Source organism: Octodon degus, unplaced genomic scaffold, assembly GCF_000260255.1.
Source record: "Octodon degus isolate 3935 unplaced genomic scaffold, OctDeg1.0 scaffold00122, whole genome shotgun sequence".
In the NCBI taxonomy this organism is placed as follows: Eukaryota; Metazoa; Chordata; class Mammalia; order Rodentia; family Octodontidae; genus Octodon; species Octodon degus.
Window position 1 is genome coordinate 4,412,958 of NW_004524698.1, and position 11,125 is coordinate 4,424,082.

The window sequence follows — 11,125 nt, forward strand, 5'->3', positions numbered from 1 at the left end:
GTACAGGACATCTACCATAGGTCTGGCTCTCAGAACAGTGCTTATTTCCAGGGATGGGTCCGTCTAATCAAAGGCAGCAGGATACGGACCAGAAATGAAGTCAGTTCTGTTGTGTGAGATGAATACCCCGATGGGTGCAAGAGAAGCCAGGAGGAGTACCTAGGCCAGTGATGGTGAACCTTCAAGAGCTTTCAGAGATACAAATAGCCTGCTGTGGCATGTGTGCCATACGTTTGCCGTGACTGACCAAGGCCATCTGGAAGGAGGACAAGAACAGCGAGAATTAACAGGAAATGCAGGTGCATTCCAGGCACAGAGAACTGTGGGAGCAAAACATCAGAGTGGTGCCTTCACAGGATTTCAGGGCTGAGCACACAGCTTGGGGAGTGGGGACAGAAAGAAAGGGATCAGAGTTATAAATGGAGGATGAGGAGACTCCTGCTTTTCCTGTTTGTCGGACATGTAGGGTGGTGCTTGGCACCTCCTGGCAGCACTCCATGTTGAGATGGGTACTGACTCCTGCCCCACAGGAAGTCTGTATTTTTCAAAGGTTTCCTTAGAGGAAAGAGTCCCAGGAGAGTAGAGGGCTGACTCTGCACTGGCAGGAAAAATGGACTAAATGCAGGCCAAACCCAGAATAGCTCCTGGAGGTTGACCAGATGGAAATTAGATTACTGGTCTGTGTGGGTGTAGCTCTCCCGAGGCCAGTAAAAGGATGAGAACAGGCAGTGATCCATCTAGGGGGTGGGGAGCCAGTGAATATCTACTAGCCATGTTTTTAAAATATTCAAAGGCAAAGCAATTTTGAGGGCCTGTGTGTGTATGAGTGGGGGCAGCACTATTACTTATTGGTAGACAGGTTACCAGGAAGATTACTGACCCTCCCGTTTAGAATATTGATCTCTGGACGTGTTTGTGAAGTAGCAAACTAGAGGTAGCTTTCCGATCTCCCCAAGCTGGGAAGAACACAGAGACGCTCCCTAGGTAACTGTCACTAGGCACATGCTCTCCCATTAGGAAAATGTCTTAAAGAGGAACCTACTGGGGGTCTTCTCCTCTCACTTCTGTCTCTCTCTTTGTTCCTTCTGTGGAAGGCCACTTGTTTAAGGATCCCCAGGGCCAGGTCTGTCAACACAGAAGGTCTGTGTGGTTCGGAATTTTTCTCTTATCACTGGGTTGTTTGGGAACTGGGTTCAGGGAAATGATTGTGGCCATGCAGACAGCTAAGTGTCCCTGAATCCCTGAGGGCAGCCTGAGGGCAGGAGTGTCTGGTTTCCTCCTCTCAAAGCCACAGGGAGCTACACTGTGCTGAGGGATCACTGTGTACCTCAGCCTCCTGAGGAGACGGCTTCAGGCTGGGAGATTTGGGTTTTGTGTAAATAGGAGAGAGGATTTCATAAGCTTCTCGGAAACACGTAGACAGTCATAGCATTTGTCATCTGCTACCGAATTTGGCCTTTTCATCTTTGCGCAGGATATAATGGCAATGGGGCATGAATTCTGGGATGCATTTACATAAACAGCTTGGTTGCTGAGGATTTTTACCTGTTATGGGTCCAAGACACATGCAGGATTTTGAGTGTGACTCAAAGCAATTTCAATTAAAATGTCAAGAATGGAAAAAAAATCAGCAGTATTGCTGATCACTCTATTTTTTTTCTACATTTGTAATTTTTATTATGCTCAATGAACTGCTGGAAGTGATCTATTTTTGCCCTTTGAGCTTTTCTAAAGTGCCTAAGTTGATTTCCACATTTGGGTACCATTGTGGAGCACTTCAGTGGCACTCAGGAAAGCCTTAATTGATTCCCTACCACCCCCTCTTCCTGGGCAGGTGGACTCAATCTTTCCCACTTTGAATTTCCAGAGCCCAGAGCTCTTGTCAGGTCTTCTGCGTGCCTCTAGCACTAGCTGCTCCTAGCACATTGTTCATCCTTGAGTCAGCCCTTCCTTGGCTGTTCACTCCTGTTAGGGACCATCTCTCATCGACTTCTGTATTCTCAGTGTGAGCACAGTTCCTGACACAGGGCAGGCACTTACTGGGTGTTAAGTGGTCATCCTACTTCTAAGAGATGTTATTTATTTATTTTGGCATCCAAATGACAATGGGGTAGAGCACAAGCCTTAAAAGATAGGTAGGAGACAGGGGGATGGGGAAAGGCTTTAGAACCCAAAGACCCTTTTTTTTTTTTTTTTTTTTTTTTAGCTATTTCTGTCACTTTAGGCAATCATCAGTGTGATCTTTTGTATTCATGAGGTGACAGTATTGCTTTCCTTCTAGAGTTTTGGGAAGGGATTAAAAGGTGCAATATAAATAGAAGTGCTCCTTCAACTGTGATAAATTTTACTGACAGAATAGTTGTCTTTAATGATAATAAACCTCTGAGCCCAAAAGTTAGGAGAGACATCTTGTGTAGTTCCTTCATTCTTTCTGAATGACCCTGAGCAAGTAAATTACTTGGCCTCTGCCATGAGTGTCTTGTCAAAGGAGTCTGACAGTCCTATTTTCAGGGTCGTGGTGAGGATCAACCTATAAAGCACACAAACAGGACCTGAAGATTATTGACATTTGTGAACAGGAGCCATGGTTCTAGACAAGGAAGACACGGGCTTGTGCAAGGTCTCTCTTTTGCCTGCCCTCCCTGCCTTCTCCTTCTTGCTACCCACCCAAGGCTGTGCACACACACTTGCTCATGTGGAGGGCAGTGGGCCAGAGCCTCAATTCTCAGCCATAGCAGCCTTGGCCCTGTCCTTGCTTTGCATAACCCCAGGGATCTGATTGTTGGTTCATTCTGCTATCAGGAGTGGGGTGCAGTGAAGTCACTTCTGCTGAACTCACATCTAATGGGGAGATGCACCCAGGTGCCTAAACCCTAAACAGGCATATTCTAAGCAGATACATATTTCTGTCATATCTGGACCCAGAGTGGGCATCAATGATGTTTGTCATCTTTTTTTTTTCTTGCTTTGTAGATTGAACCTAAAGCCTTCGCACTGAACTATACCTTTTGTATATCTTGTCTTTTTAAGTTTTAGACAACATCTCACTAACTTGCTCAGTTACCCAGGCTAGGTGGGTTGGAATTGCAAATCCTCCTTCCTCAGCCTCCCAGAGTACTGTGATTACAGGCACGAGCCACCACACCTGGCTTGAGTTGTTGGTCACTCTTTAATTAATCATCCTCTTTTTCTATCAGTTGAACAATGTACAGTTTTGACATATTATACAGTTGTATAATATATAGAATAGATTTCTAACTTATGCCCTGAACATAAAGCACTTTGAAGCATGGTCAAGACCACAGGCCATGAAATTCACTAGTATTATGTTGCTGCATTAAGTTTTGTCAAGAAAGCTTGGCAAGCCAACACACAGAGCTGCTGTGTCATGATGATGCATCATGATGCTGTTTTGTTCTCTGTGCTGTGAGAGAATGCAGTTTGGAAAGACATTGTTGGCTTTTATTCCTTGTATCCCACTTATTTCTTTCCAAGAAGATAGACTGGTCTTTTTGATTGTGAACTTCCAAAGGGAGAAAAGAGAGCTAAGGGCTTGGGGGGGGGGTCAGTGGAAGCCTGGGGAGCTGGTGGGAACTGAGGGCATAGTGAGTCACAGCACCTGAGCTATTTATCTGTCCACACTTTAGGTTATCAGCAAGACTGGAATAAAACTGGTTGCCTTCAGTACCCAGAGATCCTGAAGCCCAGGGAACAGGGCTCCTGGCCCCAGAAAATCTGGATTCCTCTGCTGCAGCACAGTCTATGAATCGCTGGGCACCAGCTTTCCAAGACAGCCGGTCAGCTCTTTGTTTGCCCTGGCAGGTCAGGAGGCCCCAGGAGTTACCGAGATTGGACCTTAGAACCATTGCTTTGGAAAATTAGCAATGCTGGGGCAGCAGAATACGAGGTTGCAAACTTAGCCTTGCTTGGTTGGCAGTATTTACTTTAGAAATACAATTTCCAGGGGACTCTGTAGGGTCAGATGACACCCAGCTCAGTTAACAGCACCTGCATTTTCAGGACTGTAGACGCTTCAAGAGTTGATGGTGGAACAAGAGGAAAGCTGAGAGCCAAGATACAGAAGTGGGCCTGGTGGGGCATGGAGGGGCCTGTGATTCACCTGAGCCAGGGCTTTAATGTGCCCCTTCCTCTTCCCTCCCCCGTCTGCTCTCAGTGAGAATCCTTGAATGCTCTGGAGAGTGTGACAGTGACAAACCACCAGGCAGTTGCTGTGCTGAATGTGTTACACACTTCAACTCATCTAATACCCAAAGCAATCCCAGAAGCTGGGATTATGATCAAGCTCCCACCTGTAGACAAAGGTACAGAGATCCCAACTCACATAGATAGTAAGAGACCAAGCCAGGAGTAAGCCAGGCCACCTGGCTTCAGAATCATGCTCTTAGCAACTGCCTCCTTGACTTGTAACCTGTGGGCCAGGTACGTGGTGACACTTTGCATGTCCTTTTGTGGTTATTAAGAGGTAAAGTATTTTTTCAAGGATAAATTTTTACAAGTACTAAAGCAAACGGGGGATTTCTGGATAATCCTTGGTTATTTCATTTTTGCTGAAAGCAATTCTCTTCCTAGAACATTTCAACCTGGATTTTACTTCAACAAGTAACTTTCAGTAATTGAGGCAATCTTGAAGTGGATACAGTAAATAACAAAACCAAATCTGGTCTGACCTGTGGGGCTTGTCATTGGAAACACAGGGAGTGGCAGGATGAAATCACAAAAACATTTTCTTTGCCTTCCGGTAAGAGCGCTGAATCCCGGCAGAGCACATGCACCAGACTGAGTGTGTGGTTTCACCTGGCCCCTTCCATTTAAATGAAATTTGACTAGGGTTTCAGAGCATTATTACATCCTGGGGGAACTCCTGTATGAATGTAAACAAAGCTTACTGTTTGTTTATAGGCAAATGCCTAAAAGATCATGACAGGTAAAAGTTTAGAGGATACAATCACAATAATGGCATTGTTTAAAAAATGACTTTATTGAGCATGTGAATACTTTCTGTGCAGCGCTACTTTCTGAATTTGAAGATGGACCTTATTTTGTACTTTGAATTCAGAGTTACATCACAGAAGGATCATATAAAATAGATATATTCATGCCCTAGGTGGGTTTAAATTTTGTTGTCACAAAGAGAAAATGACATCCATGTGAGGAGATGTTTCCTTGGTTAGAAGTCTTCAAACCACCCTATTCTTCCTTAGGGGATTGCCACAGGACTATTTGTCTCAGTTAAAATAGGTTTTTGGCAATGAGAAGACCACTGAATGTCAAGTCATGTGGATGGTCTCTAATAATCCTTCGTATCTTTAATATCTGGCCATTACTTTTTATTTATGATCCAGCTTGGATTTGCATTTCTGCCTCTCTACTATAAAGTCATCTATTTATCCATATGTCCATCCATCCACCCATCCATCCTTCCGTCCATCCACCCATCTTTCTTATGTATTATATATTCCCTACCTTCTCAATAGCAGACTCCCTTAGAGCCTCTGACTGTCCCCTTCTGCTTTCATGATGAAAGCTGGACATTCCCAGCAGCTCCTCTCACCATGCACTGCTGTAGAGCACACTGTCAGGAAATCACCCTCAGGATCATTTCCTGGGACTTGACAAGTTCAAGTCCATTGTCCTGCTGAATTGCTTGTTGGCAGTTGTTACAGTAAGTGTTCAGTTCTGAGCTTATAGCACTAGATAGGAGGAGAGGAGGATATGGGGCAAGTGAAACATGAGGCCCAGCTTTGCCTTGTTATTCTTGTGGGACAGGAGATTTCCTCACATTGCACCCAGTCATGTGTGCCTTGCTGGAACAGAATTGGCAATTTTACATAGAAAAGGAGGATAAGGAGGAGAAAGAGGAGGAGGAAAGGAAGAAGAAGATGAAGAAGAAGAGGAGAAGGAAGAAAGAATAGAAGAAGGAAGGAAAGAAAGAAAGAGGAGGAAGAAAGCCACCTTTGAGAATCCTGATAAAATCCTTTCTCTTTCCAGTCTGTTTTACAAAGTCTATTGTATTTATACTTTAGGACAAAGTACATCTTGACATTCAAAGCAGAGTGATGCTGTCTTAACATATCCTTTCTTGGGCTGTAAGCCTCAGCAGCACCTTCCATCTGGTTGTAATGGCAGATAAGCTGTGGAGCCAACAACTGGCCCCTGGGAAAACACAGTGGACAGTTGTTTGGAGCACCCTTCAGTGTGTGTGAACAGAGTGGATCCCCTCCTCAAGTGGCTCCCATCTTCACTGACCTTCCTTGAATGGTGTTCTCTTTCATGTGACATGGAGAAGGTGCCTTTATACTGGGCTCTGAGTTATGTGACAGTTTTAAAGATCAAAACTTGACTGAAAGCTCCTGAGTTGGAAACCCCTGCCCATGGGCCTGAACCTAAGGCCTCTGTGATGAGCACAGCTGTCCTACTGCATCGTCTCGATTCCATATTGCCCTGGATAATTTGACCTTGATTTCAGAGCTAGTGTGGATAAAGCATGGCTATCTATCAGGCCAGAAACGATGGAAGCCTCCCCAACAGTGACCCATCTACTTGCACTGCCCAAACTATAACTGATCAAATACATGCACTTTGCAAAACTTAGGCAGCCTCATGATTATTTTTCCCAGTGCCCAGCTAATAAGGATACCATGAGGGCAATTTGACGTTTCTCCCTGGTTTGTGACTATGGCCTGCTCGTTGTGTCTGACATGTCACTCCTGCTAACAATCTTGGTGGAAGGAGACTAATCATGTCTTGTGGTTGGCACTTCCTAAGTTCCTTATCATTATGCCCAGAGGGTTCCAGCAGTCCATGCTCTGTCTTTCTCCCATGTCTTTGTATACAATCATGAGTCTTCTAATAAAGGAGATACATTCCGAGGGCTGCATTGTTAGATGACTTCAGAGTTGTACAAACATCACAGAATATACTTACACACTTATATAAAATGTATATGTTTATGATGCCAGTAGGTTATGTAAGCTTATATATTGCTTGACTGAATTGTTGTTTTGTGTTGCATGATGGTATTTTATTCCTTCTTAACATACTTCCCACTCAAGGTCCATGATTCAATAAATATCCACTGAAATAACTGGGTATTTTGCTGGATGCAAAATTAGTCTGCATCCTAGCATTTTCATCAATTTTCAGCCTTTTGGTTAAGATCCCTATACTACCACTTGTCCTTCCAGTCAACATTCAATTCTGTCTCTTGGAGGTCTGCTTTGATTATATGCCTTTTTCTTCCTGCACTCTTCCACCCAGGATCTGCCATGTACTCTTATCATGGCTTTTATACGTGTATCCTGATTGCTGTCTCTGTAGGCCTTTTTGCTAACTGTACTAATTCCTGAAAAGGCAAGGATAGCATCTCATTCATCTGGGCCTTCAGCAGCTGGTGCTCTATGGCTGTGCAGTAGGCTCTCAATAAATGGATAAATGTATGCTTATTTTCAAGGCGTTTTGTGAAGGTTTGGCTAAGAAACTATTTCTGGAATAGGGAAGACAAACCAGAGAATTTAATGTGATTTTAATTTTAACATAAACTTAAGGGGCTAGGCTGAGTAAACAAGAGAAAAAGATAAAATATTGAACCTAGGGAATGGTAATTTTGTCAATGTTTAAAATTTAAAAAATTCCATACAATTTTACCCAGAGAGAGAAGAAAAAAATTGCTATGAGAGAGCTATGAATTTCATCTTGTCTCCTGGGCAACCAAATTAATAATATTTCAGAGAGAAGAAGGACTTGAGACAGATTCTCACAGGTCAGGTCCGGTGTTCCAACCAAAACTCATTGAAGAAACAAAACAAGCTAGAGTTTCCAAATCAAGACAGGTATCAAAACCAGATTCAAAGGAGACAAGGCAGAGTCACTGTGTACAGTCCTCCTTGTGGATACTGAGAAGAAGATGGTGAAATAATGGAAATTCTGTGTGCTCAGCCCTGAGACATTGCAGCATGGATTCTTTGGTGTTTACAGCAAGGAAGAGCTAGCTGCTGAAGGAAGTACTTGTAAGCCAGCTCCTGAGGCCAGTAGTGAAATGTGATCAGCCCTGTGGCGGGCAGAGGAATACGGGCACAGGCTTTCTCTGAAAGGGGCTTGTGGGAAAATAGAGCTGCCCTGAGGATTGCATCTCACCTCCCCATTGTTCTCTGGCCTGAAGCGTTGTCATTTTAGCTCCATCAGGAGCAGATTTCAGGTCTAATCCTTGGCATGGTTGTTCATCTCCAGATTCTGGTATTCTGTGAATCAACCCGTTGCCATGGGGACAACCATTTAGACAATTCATTTGAACAAGGCCTTGTTAAGTGGGCCGAATAGGACCCAAGGAAGTATCCACTTCAGCACATGAGAGCCTCGCAGGCAGAACACTGTGTGATTGCCTGGCTAATAGACACAGCTGGTTGTCATAGGGCTTTGTCATTCATCCCTTTACCTCTTCATCCTCTCAGAATATGTATGTTCATTGCTTCATATATGCCCATGATATGAAACTTCAGAAGTGTTGGATCTGGCTTCCCAGACTTCCAGCATCCTCCTGCAGTGCTGGTTTTCCTTTGTCAGCACACTCCTTGCAACAGGCCACGACAGTTGTCTCCATGCAAAGACAGCTGCCTTCTACCTAGTTACAATGGAGAAGATGTATGCTTCTTCTACACACTGTTAATAGCGTCACTTTTGAAATCTCTAACTTCCCTGGTGTCTTAGCTACTTTTCTTGTTGCCAAGACAAAATACTCAACACCCAAAGCTGAAGGCTGAAAGGCTCACAGTTTGTGGAGGGTTCAATTCAGAGTTGTCTGGCTCCAGGGCAGGATGGCATGGCTGAGGACAAACAGCTCACAAGAGACAGAAAGGAGCAAAGTAACAAGGGACCACACAGTGTTTTCTATCTCTTGTATTTTATCCGGGCTACTTGGGATGGGTAGCACTCACATCCTCAATCTTAGTGCCCTTGATCCTAACATTACACCATGAATCAATCCCATTACCACACATTCTAGATCCAGCTACCTCTGAAAAAACCCCACCTATCACTGCATGAAGCTTTGGGGGGACATCGAGACACAGGCCATAATACCTGGGCTCTTAGAGAAGTTCCATCTGTAGAAGGACCCATAGGCAAGCCTAGCGCTCCAGACATGGGGTTGGTGTGCAGATGCAAGTCTAAAGTGAAGGAAAAATATAAAAGCCACCGAGGCAGCCACTGCTCTCCGCAGAGCCCGTGCATGTAATCAGTGTGAAGCTGTTCTCAGGGCCATGCTCTGAGAAGGAAATAGAACATTACACAAAGATTTGAAAGTCAGTGATCACGTGCAACAGAGAGCAGCATCTCATAGGGCAGTTGGATGGGGCTGCTTAGCAGCTGCCAAATGACACTGGAGGCCTAGAGTGTTGCACACTGCTGTAGCCTTTCAAGTCCTTGCCCTGGTCCTCTGAGATATGAATGTATTGATTTTCAGAATGACACCAACACAATATCAAGAAAATATACAGATGTTCCTCTGTGTATCTTGAGGTTATGGCTTGATAAATTCATTGTACATTGACAATGCCTAAGTGAAAATGCTCTCAGTACACCTAGCTTACTGAACATCACAGTTGAGCAGCACAGTGTGCTATGGAGTACTGATTGCTTCCCCTCATAATCACGGGGCTGACAGGAAGTTAGAGCTCCGAGAGCTCGTAGTTGGCATGGGCAAAGAGTAGAGTAGCACCTCTTGCTAACCTAAGATGTGATGCTTTGGGTAGATTTCCAATTTGAGTGGTGTGGGAGCCGTTCTCCACGTGTGTGGGTAGATCACAGAGGCCAACTTTGGGGGCTGTGTATGGGTGGTCCTGGCTCCTTCTCTGGGGCCCTTCCCCTGTCTTGCTTCTCACCTGCCAGGAGCTGAGCCTCTTTGCCCTGCAACACTTTCTGCCATGGTGGTCCAGCATTGGAGGTAGCTGACCATGGGCTAAATTTCCTGAAACTACAAGGCAAATTAAACCTTTCCTCCTTTAACTTGTGGGAAAGCTACTACAGAGAAGACTGTTCAAATTTCAAAGTACAGTTTCTGCTGTGTATTGCTTTTACACCACCATGAGCTAAAAAAATCCTAAGTCAGAATACTGCAAGCCAAGATCACACAGCTAGGAATAGGCACAACTGGGGATTAAACCCAGGCTGTCTAGCTCCAGAGTCTTTCATGGTTAATTAGCACCACTGTTGGGGGTAGAATGCACAACATCCTAAAGAGGAGATGCAGAGGCATGACTGTCCTCTAGGCAGTGTGTGCTGGATCCATCCACCATCCGTGGTCAGGGCAAAGGCCAGAAAATGGGGATAACTTTTTGGAGGCTGTAAAGATAACTGATATAGGGTGTTGGCCAAGCTGAGAACAGGCAGAGACTTGAACCTTCTGCCTCTCCCAGTGTCAAGTCTTGAACTAAGAAGCCCTATTCTTGGCCTGTTCTCAATTTCCTGTTTTCTAGTTGGACAAAGACCAGGGGCTCTTGATTTAGGATAACAAGATCAAGGGGCAAGGCAAATTCTGTTAAGTTATCTGGGTCCTTTTGGTACCACAATGTATAGGATCATATGGCCAGGAAACCTTTTTAATAAGTAGAGGGCATGTGTGTGATAATGCCCCTTCCTCTTCTTGGGGAGCATTTATTCAGTAGTCCTCAAGGAGGCTCAGTATGCTGGTTGTCCTACAACTTCAGCCTGCTGTCCTGCTATTGAGGTTTCCATCTGGACGTTGACTGATGCCAGTCATTCCTAAGGATACAGCTGCTGCTTCTGAGTGGATACCTCAGCCACAGGGAGGGTGTGGAAGAGCGAGACAAGTTGGGCTGGCCAGAATGTTTTCCTGTATACAAGCAGTGTGGAGATTGGGAGTTGTGGGCAGGGTCACTGGATTATTCCAGGGAAGTAACTTTATCTTTCCAAACTCTAGCATTGGCATTTATAGTGTATGACCAATGCACCACAGGTTATTTGGGACAACACAAGGTGCCCAGCACATAGGAAGGGCTCAGCAATTTGAACTTTTCCCCCAGACATTGTGCTCTTACTTATGAGAATACCTCCACTGGGTAGCTGAGGTCATTGTTCTTGGGCAGGTCTT